At 44.3% G+C, this 9,777-nt stretch overlaps 1 pseudogene; it reads right to left on the bottom strand.

Moving 5' to 3' along the window:
- Window positions 1-696: 696 nt before the first annotated feature.
- On the bottom strand, window positions 697-1,265 carry LOC105737749 (annotated as a pseudogene).
- Between the last annotated feature and the right edge of the window lie 8,512 nt (window positions 1,266-9,777).

Below are 9,777 nucleotides of genomic sequence, written 5' to 3'. Positions count from 1 at the left end.
CCAAAAAGGAAAGAGAGAGAAAAGCAAGGAAGGAAGGAAGGAAAGAAAGGAAATAGAATGGATGGAAGGGGGAGGGAAGGGAGGGAGAGGGGGAGGGAGGGAAGGAAAATGGAAGGAAAGGAGGAAGGGAGGGAAGGAGAGAAAAATAGTAAAAGCAAGCATGGAAGTAAGAAAGGAGAGCGAGAATAAAAGGGAGGGCAGAGGGAGAGAATGTTCAACTGCATATATTGGCCTAGTGTTTTAGTGGTCATTATAGTATTGCTTATGTTGTTATATACATAAGGAATAAGCACCACTCTCATCTGCGATCTCTGGACCATTATTGGATGCATGATTCAGTAAAAATACCCTTCCTATTTTTGTCCAAAATATCTTGCTTCACAGCTGGACCCTAGGGGTACCTGTCCATCCTAGGAAGCAGAGTGAGTGGGCTTCCCCCATGTTCTAGGAGAGCTGAGAGAACCTTGCTCTCAGCCAGGCTGCTTCGCTGAGGCCTGGAGATGATAGCTTGGTCTTCAGGAAAGTCCTGGGGGAGGGTGGGGAACAGGTTGCAGCTGCTGCCAGGGGAGTGTGATATTAGTGGGGAGATCAGGAGTTAAGCTGTGTTTCTCTTTGTACAGAATACAGTAAATTCAGGGCAGGAAATGAGAGTTGGCTGGTCTATCTTGTGTACCAGAAGCAACCACAGGCAGATTTTCAGTGTGGTGTAGGGCAGGTCTGAATCACTGTGCCTGTCCCAGGTGGCACAGTAATAGACCCCAGAATCCTTTTCAATTAGATTTTGCAGTCTCAAATTCCAGCTGCTCCTTGTGCTAGCAGTGTCATACTTTCCTGGAGTGATTCCTGATTCCAACACAACCCTGAAGTAGTAGGGTTCATAATACAGAAGACGCTGTGGGGCCTTCCCCTCCTGGTGCAGGTACCAGTGGATGTATAAGGTACTTGCTCCAGGAAGATCACAGGTGATTTCAGCAGATGACCCAGTCGGCCTGGTGACTGACTTCGTTCTCCCTTCCAAGTTGGAAGATTTCTGACTGGCTGCAATGGGAACAACACGAAATATAATGAGGTATCTCTTAGTATGGCGCTCCTTGCAAATGAAGAAAAGGACAAAACCAAACCCGTGAGCCTCTCTGTAGGCAGCACACTCACCAGGAGACAGGAAAGCTAGAAGCACCGCTAGGGCCCACCGCATGCCTTCCTTTCTGGGGCCTTGGAAGGAAAGGGACCAGATGAAGAGGAGCAGAAGATCCTCTCAAAACTCAGGCCCCACTCAACAAGGAAGTGATCCCTAGCACAGAAGACAGTAAGAGGAGCTCGTCTTCCTGAGACACAGGCAGAGAGAAGTGACTGAGGATGTGTCCTAGGGGACTCCCAAGCCTTCCTCCCAGAAGGGGTGGTGCCTGGGAGGACCTGCAGAGGAGCTCCTGCCTCTCTGTTCAGGCCCGTTCTCCATCGCCCTCTTGTGGCAGCTGAGAGCAGGCCCTGGGCAGAAGAGAGCCAGGGGCATGGAGAGCTCAGGCCCACAGCAGAGGGAGTGCAGATGTAGGAGAAGCTGACCCTGGTGCCAGCTGGTCATGGCCCTTGGGAGAGGGCAGTCCCACAGCAGGCTCACATCCTGCACTTCAGAGTTTCAGCAGCCAACGCAGCTGCCAGGACCTGGTCCTGCCAGGAAGCTTCTGATTAGGGCCCTGAACCACCTTCCTTTTCAGATTTGCGAGTCCGCCGAGGGCCATTCTGAGAAGGCTTGAACCTGCTTTATTAACAGGACTGAGGGTCACGCATGTTGGTTTGCCTGGGACTCTACTCAAAGAAAAACAACGGCAGTGGCTCTCACTAACCATCGGTAGGACATTGTAAGCACCAAAAGAATAACACCTACACAAATCTTGAAAAACAGTGTAGCAAAATAAAGTCTCCTCTGGAGTTGCTAAGACACCATCTCATTCTGAAAATAGAAAAGAAAATAATCAAACATTTACATTGCCATTTCTGTACAAACTACATTTCAGAATACCACAGAGCTTAAGAATGAAAGTTCTTTTTTTTCTTTTTTTTTTTTTTAGATAGATAGAGTCTCACTTTGTGGCCCAGACTGGAGTGCAGTGGCACAATCTCAGCTCACTGCACTCTCCACCTCCTGGGTTCAAGCAATTCTCCTGCCTCAGCCTCCCAAGTAGCTGGGATTACACGCATGTGCCACCACACCTAGCTAATTTTTATATTTTTCATAGAGACAGGGTTTCACCATGTGGGCCAGGCTGGTCTTGAACTCCTGACCTCAAGTGATCCACCCACCTCGGCCTCCCAAAGTGCTGGGATTACAGGTGTGAGCCACTGTGCCTGGCCGAATGAAAGTTCTTTTGTGGAAGTATTACAACCAATAAATTTAGGGGAAATGTTAAAATGAGAATATTAGCATTATGCAACCGTAATGATATATTGAATTTAGACAACTACCATGAATTGCTTTATAGCTTTCACATGCGCTGGCTCTATTTCTCTCTCTACCATTCTATTTCTCTATCTCCTGTATTGCTTTCTATCACTATGTCCTTCCATCTCCGTCTTTATGTCCACATTTCTTTTTTCTCTGTCCCGTTATTGTTCACCTCTTTACATTTTTCCTTCTGTAGCTCCCTCTTACAGCTCTCAGTCTCCTCTATTTTGCTTTGGTGCTCCTGTTTTTATTCTCTCTCTTCATATCTCTACATTTCTGTCACTCTTATCTGCCTATCTCTATTCATCTCTTTTTCTATTTCTCTATTTGTATCTTTCCTATCTATTTACTTTCTACCTCTTTCTCTCCTCCTCTCTTTCCATTTCTTCCTGTGGTCACAATAGCTCCTTTAAAGTCTTTGTTATTCCAACACCTGTGTCGTGTCAGGATTAGCATCTGTTGTTTGGCTTTTCCGTTTGGAGATGCCAAGATTTTCCTCGTCCTCCACATGCGGAGTAATTTCGGTTTAAATCCCGTACACTTTGAATATCATGTTATAGAGCTCTGGGCATTGTTTAAATATTACACAGAATGTGGAGGGTTTTTTTGTTAGCAGGCAACTGACGCAGTTAGGGATTACAACTTCCTACTTGTGTTTGGTGGGCAGTTCCAGTCGGTTCCGTTTTCCAGCCTTTGCAGTACTTGTCAGACCTGTCCTGTGTGTGCGCCACCCAGTGGCCGTTCTAGGACCTGGGCAGTGCCTACTCCTGCTTCAGTTTGCAAGGCCTTTGGATTTGGAGCTGTTTAGGGTCATGTTTATGAATGCACAGCTAGTGGGTGAGCCCAGGAGTCCAGACATCATTGAATGATGTTTCTTTCTTAATCTTCTTTCTCTCTGCAAGCTCTGCGATACTTTCTAGTTCACAGGAAATGCCCCTCCGGTCCTCTGGCCAGACAGGTGTGGCTTTAGCACACTGCATTTCCCACCATTGTGTCTCCCTCCAGGGCCAAGTAGTGAGAGGATAGAGAACAAAAACCACCAGGATTCTCTCTTAGGGCCACAGCTTCCCTGGTTAGAGACAAGGATCCCTTTTCCTAAGAGTTTTAGGCTCCTGGCTTACCATAGCTGCTGCCACTGCCACTCAGATTGCCTGGGGGCTGCGAGAGAATGGAAAAGAACGAAAAACAGAAAACCAGGGCTCTCTGACCACAGAGAGTCCCCTTCTCTCTGTCCTCACCTGGTATACAGTTCTGCATTTCTGATTATCTTTGTACATATACTCTGATTATCTGAGTGCAGGCCAGGGGATAATTGAGGAAAAATAAATAAGAAACTTACTGTGAATTCATAGTGCTTCACTTTCCGATTTCCTCCTCCAATTGACTTGCTATCGTTTATTTTTCAAAGTTGTCAGATTCAGGGTTCGTAGTTGCATTTGTGAGCCAGACAAGGCAGCGTGGGCTCACTGCAAATTTTCCAGAAGTGGAACTCATTCTTGATAATTCAAAGCTCCTTCGATTAAGAGGTGCCATTTATTCCCCCCGCCTTTTTTTTTTTAAATACAAAAAGAACTCATAGGGCTCCAGTTCTGAATTGAGGCTTCAAGTGGCCTGATGTGCTTCTGCTAGCTCTTTGCTTTCTGTCATTGTCATTAGAACAAATCCAGGCTAGCCTGTTGGAGGATGAAACCCTGCGTATAGTGGAGCTGATTTATTCGGACCCAGGCACTTTGACCAGGCAGTCCCCCTCCCAGCTAACCCAGCAGCTGCCTGACATGTGGCCAAGCTCAGCCCAGATCAGATGAGCTTGGTTTAGATCAGCAGAACAGTCTAGCAAACGTACGCATTTGTAAGAATTTGTAGATGATTATTGTGCTAAGCCACTGAGTTTGGGATATTTGCTACATGGCGTTATTGTGGCAATAGTATGGATAGACAGACAGACAGATAGAATATATAAAGAGAAAAGGAAAGCTAGAAATACACATAATTTTTTTTTTTGAGACGGAATCTCGCTCTGTCGCCCAGGCTGGAGTGCATTGGTGCGATCTCGGCTCACTGCAAGCTTCGCCTCCCTGCTTCACGCCATTCTCCCGCCGCAGCCTCCCAAGTAGCTGGGACTACAGGTGCCCGCTGCCACGCCCGGCTAATTTTTTGTATAGAAATATATAATATTTTATATATAACATATTATACATGTAGAAATACATTTACATATTATTTTTAACAATACATAAATATGCATATTTCTTTCTTTTTTCTCTTTATATATATTTTTCTATCTCAATATTTATCACTATTTCTGTATATTTATCTGTCTTCCTAACACTGCCACACTCTGTGTGTCCACGTGTATGCTTCTGTCTCCACAGGTCTATCGTTCTCTCTCTCTCCCTATCTCTCCCCCTAACTCCAGTTCTCTCTTCTTGTATCTTTCCCTATTTCTCTGTCTCTCTCCATCACTGTCCCTCTCCCTGTCGGTATATTTATATCACAGTCTCTCTCTCTTCTCTGTTGTTTTCCCTCTCTCCATCTTCCCTCCTTCTCTCTCTGTCTCTCTGTCCCTCTGTCTCTCACCCTCTCTCTGTGTTTTGTATTTCTTTCTCTGTTTTCTCCCTCTCTCCCCGCCATGATAGAGAACTATACCTCTCCATGTGTCTCTGTCTCTCTCTCTTTTTGCCTGTATGGCCCCTGTCCCAGTCATTTTTTTTGCTTCTCACTTCCACTCTGCTCTCTGTCCCTCTTCAACTTTCTACTTTCTGTTGCCGTCACTGTCTCTATATCACGCCCTCTCCCTCTTCATATTAACCTCTGTCCCCTCTTCTGTCTCTCCTTTCATCTCTATCAAGTCCTCCTTGCCAGTCTTCTGGGGTCCTGAGGGTGTGATCTGCTCACTATGGTGGGAGAGAGGTGCAAACTCACAGGTGTAAATGTTCTTCTGCTTCTCCTCGTAATTGTACCTTTACATATCAAGAGGTCAGAATTATGATGATGATGATGATAGAAGAATTGTTTAAAAAAATAGCACTGCCTTGGGGAGAAAGTTCTAGTATGCAGACAATTGCTTATATTTCTATTTCAGTCTGCTGTGAGATGTTCCCTAGCAACACTATGGGAAACAATCTGCTTACCATGAATTATTAGAATTTCCTCACCTCTAAATGGTTGTCTGGGCTCTCTGTATCACTTTGTGACCGCAGTGACGCAGGTCAATAGTGTTTTCAATGAGCTTAAGGGACACACACCTCAGTATCAAGAGCACACAGCACAAGGCCTGGAACGTAGTAGGCATTTAATGTGTATCAGTGAGGCTGGGCACAGTGGCTCATGCCTGTAATTCCGGCACTGTGGGAGGCTGAGGCAGGCAGATGAGTTAAGCCCAGGAGTTCCAGACCAGCCTGAGCAACATGGTGAAACCCAGTCTCTACAAAAAATGCAAAAATTTAGCTGCACGTGATGGCACGTGCCTGTAGTCCCAACTACTCGGGAGGCTGAGGTGGGAGGATCACTTGAATCTGGCAGGTCAAGGCTGCAGTGAGCTGTGATTGTGCCACTGCACTCCAGCCTGGGCAACAGAGACACTGTATCAAATATATGTATATTTGGATGGGATAAATGATCAGGTGTGTAGTTTAGAAGGCTATTATAAGGGTGTCAATAAGGCTGAATTATATAATGTATGTTCTTTCCATAGAAAATTAAAAGGAAAAATGAAAAATTCTGCAAAGAACAGGGTTTTTATATGCTCAGTCTGGGCTGGGGCACAGATGGGAATGAGTAACTCACGCACATCGTCACTGATTATCCTGGGCTAAAATGGGAGTGGACAATGGAGAAGATGCGAAGCCAGAGTGGATGGATGAAGGGTCCCCAGTTTACGTTCCTGTGTCCTGTGCTGCTCACTGGGCGCTGCATGTTCCCAGAAAACAGCAGCGTCTCCTGCCGGTGCTGTGGCCAGGCGGTGTCAGGCACCGCTTCCAGGGAAGTTAAGTGTGTCCCAGAAACCTCAGCCAAAGCTTCGCTTCCTGCCTGCTCTTCCCACAGGCCCTGTCGCTGCCTGGTGCCCTGGGAATGGTCCCGTCATGGGCCTCAGCCCAGGATGAGCAGCCAACGATGCAATCCCACGAGGACTGTGCGGAAGGGAGAGGTTACTTCTCAAGATGGAGCTGCCAAATAGGGACACTTTGGAGAGTTTGACCTGAGAACTTTTAGCTCCAAGAATGTATTGCTTTGGAAAAGACAGAATAAAAGTCCAAGCACTGCCACTTAGAGGTTGTATGTCCTTGAGAACGTCACTGTAGGTAGCAATTATAACCTTTACCCTGGATACACCATTCATCTCCTGGGGCCAGGGATTGTGCCAACTTGTTCATTTCTAAACTAAATGATATCTAAGCTAGTCTTTACCACAATTTAATTCTTACAATAATACTCCAAAGGAGATATAATCAACTACATTTCACAGATGAGAGAGTTGGAATCTTAAAAAGGTTAAACTCTTCAAGGTCATTTGACGAGTAAATAATGGAGCCTGGGCCGGGCGCGGTGGCTCACGCTTGTAATCCCAGCACTTTGGGAGGCCGAGGCGGGTGGATCACGAGGTCAGGAGATCGAGACCATCCTGGCTAACACTGTGAAACCCCGTCTCTACTAAAAATACAAAAAATTAGCCAGGCGTGGTGGCGGGCGCCTGTAGTCCCAGCTACTCGGAGAGGCTGAGGCAGGAGAATGGCATGAACCCGGGAGGCAGAGCTTGCAGTGAGCCGAGATCGCGCCACTGCACTCCAGCCTGGGTGACAGAGCGAGACTCTATCTCAAAAAAAAAAAAAAAAAAAAAAAAAAAAAAAAAAATGGAGCCTGAATTTCAACTGAAGTCTAACAAATTCCAAAATCCTGGCTACTGGCCATTTTATATTCATATATACATATAAATATTTTAATATAAATTATATAACATATAATATATATACATATATATATCATATGTATATAATATTATATATATTTCTTTTTAAACTGTAAAGTATAAGAGACCATGAAGAAAATTTCAGAAAGATTTTAGAAACTCAAGGGTTCACTCTCAGATGCCAGTAAGCAAACAACCTAAGATACTGTTGAATAGTATTCATTCGGTTAATTATGGTGGACCTCAAAAAGTCATAGAAATTTCCTCTAGCACTGTTAAGTAAATAGTTAATTACCTTTTATTAAAAGACTAATTTTTAAAATCATAACAAATTCTTGATCCATTAAATGATAGCAAATACCTTTTGAGTGTCAAACATTGTATATATTTATTTTTTTCTTGCAAGCAGAAAGTAGGTGTTACTTATCCACATTTTTCAGATGAAATTGAAGCTTACAGAGGTTAAATAACTCCTCAAGGTCACCTAGCTAATAAAGAGCACACCAAGAATTTGAACCAAACAGACCAGTCTCCAGAGCCTATGCCATAAGGGAACTGCTTGGCTGTTTATGATTCAGGGATTAATTTCTGTCTTCCTGAAGGTGCTGCATTTTGATACAAAATATATTTCCTATTTGTTTTCAACTCCCAGCTTCATGCTTTAAAAGTAGAGTGTTTTGACTGCGTTTAGTTATTTGTACTAACCTCTAGCACCCCCTCCTGGCTATTCGAGGTATATAATACACGTTGTATTCCCCGAATATTAGACCCCAATAAATGGTGTCTATTAACAGCAAAGACTTAGTTAGTTTCCATTCATTAGAATGGAAAGGGCCCCAAATGCAAGGCAGCTTCCAACTGCACACCTTATGTGCTTGATAGTTTTAGGCAAGAGACTCCTTCTTGCAGGGTTGTCATTTCCCCCGCCTCAAAATCAGTGGAGTGGGTGATGTTTTTGGTCTCTTCTAGTTCTAATTGTGATTTTGAATTGAATTGATAAACTGGATATTGAAGGAATAGGTGTGGTGAAATGAAAAGTGGAAGCTTCCAGTTTTTATTTTGATCCAACAATAATGCATGTTATTTGCTTCCTTTTGACTCAACATTGCTCTAGGAAAATTCTATTCTATATAGACTCCTTAACAAAAACACATTGATTCCTAAAGGTCTTCTGAATGTTTGGGTAGCCAATGGCTTTGCAGCCCAGCCTGGCCACTACATGAGGCCCATGACTCCAACAAACTTATTTCAGGCCAGTGTAAATGCAGTGTTCAAAAATCCCACCTAAGAAGGATGGGAACACGGAGGTTTGTGTAGGTAACGTGCAGGTGTGTGCACACGTACCCAAGAATGCACACACACATACATGGACACAACTGCAATCGATACAAAAGGCTGAACCGTGCTGATTCTTACAGGTACTTGGCTCTGCCCAGTCTGGAAAAAAAGAAAAGATCCTTAGTCAATCTAAACATGCATACAAAATAGAATTCCCACCATGCTTCAACGTTATCTATTTATAATTTTCAATGTTTCAATGTTTTGTGGTCTTAAAAATTACAAGGATTATTATCAATAATCCTTGTACCTAATGTGCCTTGACTCTGAAGGACATGGTAACTGCCTGTGGTTTGGAAAATGTTTTAGCTAAAAGACAAGTTCTCCTCCCTCCTCTCATTTTTATATCACAGAGCTGCACGGGGGCTTGGATCAATGTCTGAATCCAGTGTTCCTGAGTGCAGAGCATCTTTGCTCTGGGTGAGCTTTGACCATCCTGGAGAAGAAGGCTGCTGCAGGGGTGGGACAACGCCAAGACTAATGCCCAGCGGCCAAGGCCAGCCAAATGGCTCTGTGCCAGCGTACACGGATTTTACCTGAAGGAAAATGTCACGTTTTCCACAGATAACTGAAGAAAAAGAGCTCTTTGGATTACCCTAACTGTGATTTACTCATTGGAACCACTGTCTTGGATTGTCCAAAGTTAAGTCTCAAAGCTTAAATATGAGGCTTCAAGGAGTTACCCTGAAATCAGTGCTTGATATCTTCTTGTTTTTTGCTTGTTTTTTTAAACCTTAATTCTCATATTTTTCTGTCATATTTCTCAGTGCCTGGTACATTATCACCATTAATCCATGCCAGTTATGTACAGTTTTGCGTGTTTGTTTTTCATTTTACTCTTTTCTCTCCTTCATTCCCTATTCCTGTTCCCCCATAGGTGCCCAGTCTAATGTATTTGATATCTGTCCTTAGAGCCTCCATATCTGTGAAGACTAGAGTCGTGCACTTCATCACATTTCAGTAACGATTGGCCACATGTACCACAGTCCCATGAGATGATAGAGGTGCAGAAAAATTCCCGTCACCGGCCAGGCGTGGTGGCTCACGCTTGTAATCCCAGCACTTTGGGAGGCCGAGGCGGGCGGATCATGAG

Source organism: Nomascus leucogenys, chromosome 17 (assembly GCF_006542625.1).
Source record: "Nomascus leucogenys isolate Asia chromosome 17, Asia_NLE_v1, whole genome shotgun sequence".
Classification (NCBI taxonomy): Eukaryota; Metazoa; Chordata; class Mammalia; order Primates; family Hylobatidae; genus Nomascus; species Nomascus leucogenys.
Note: the sequence above shows the minus strand (reverse complement) of the source record. Positions and strands in the feature narration are given on the sequence as shown.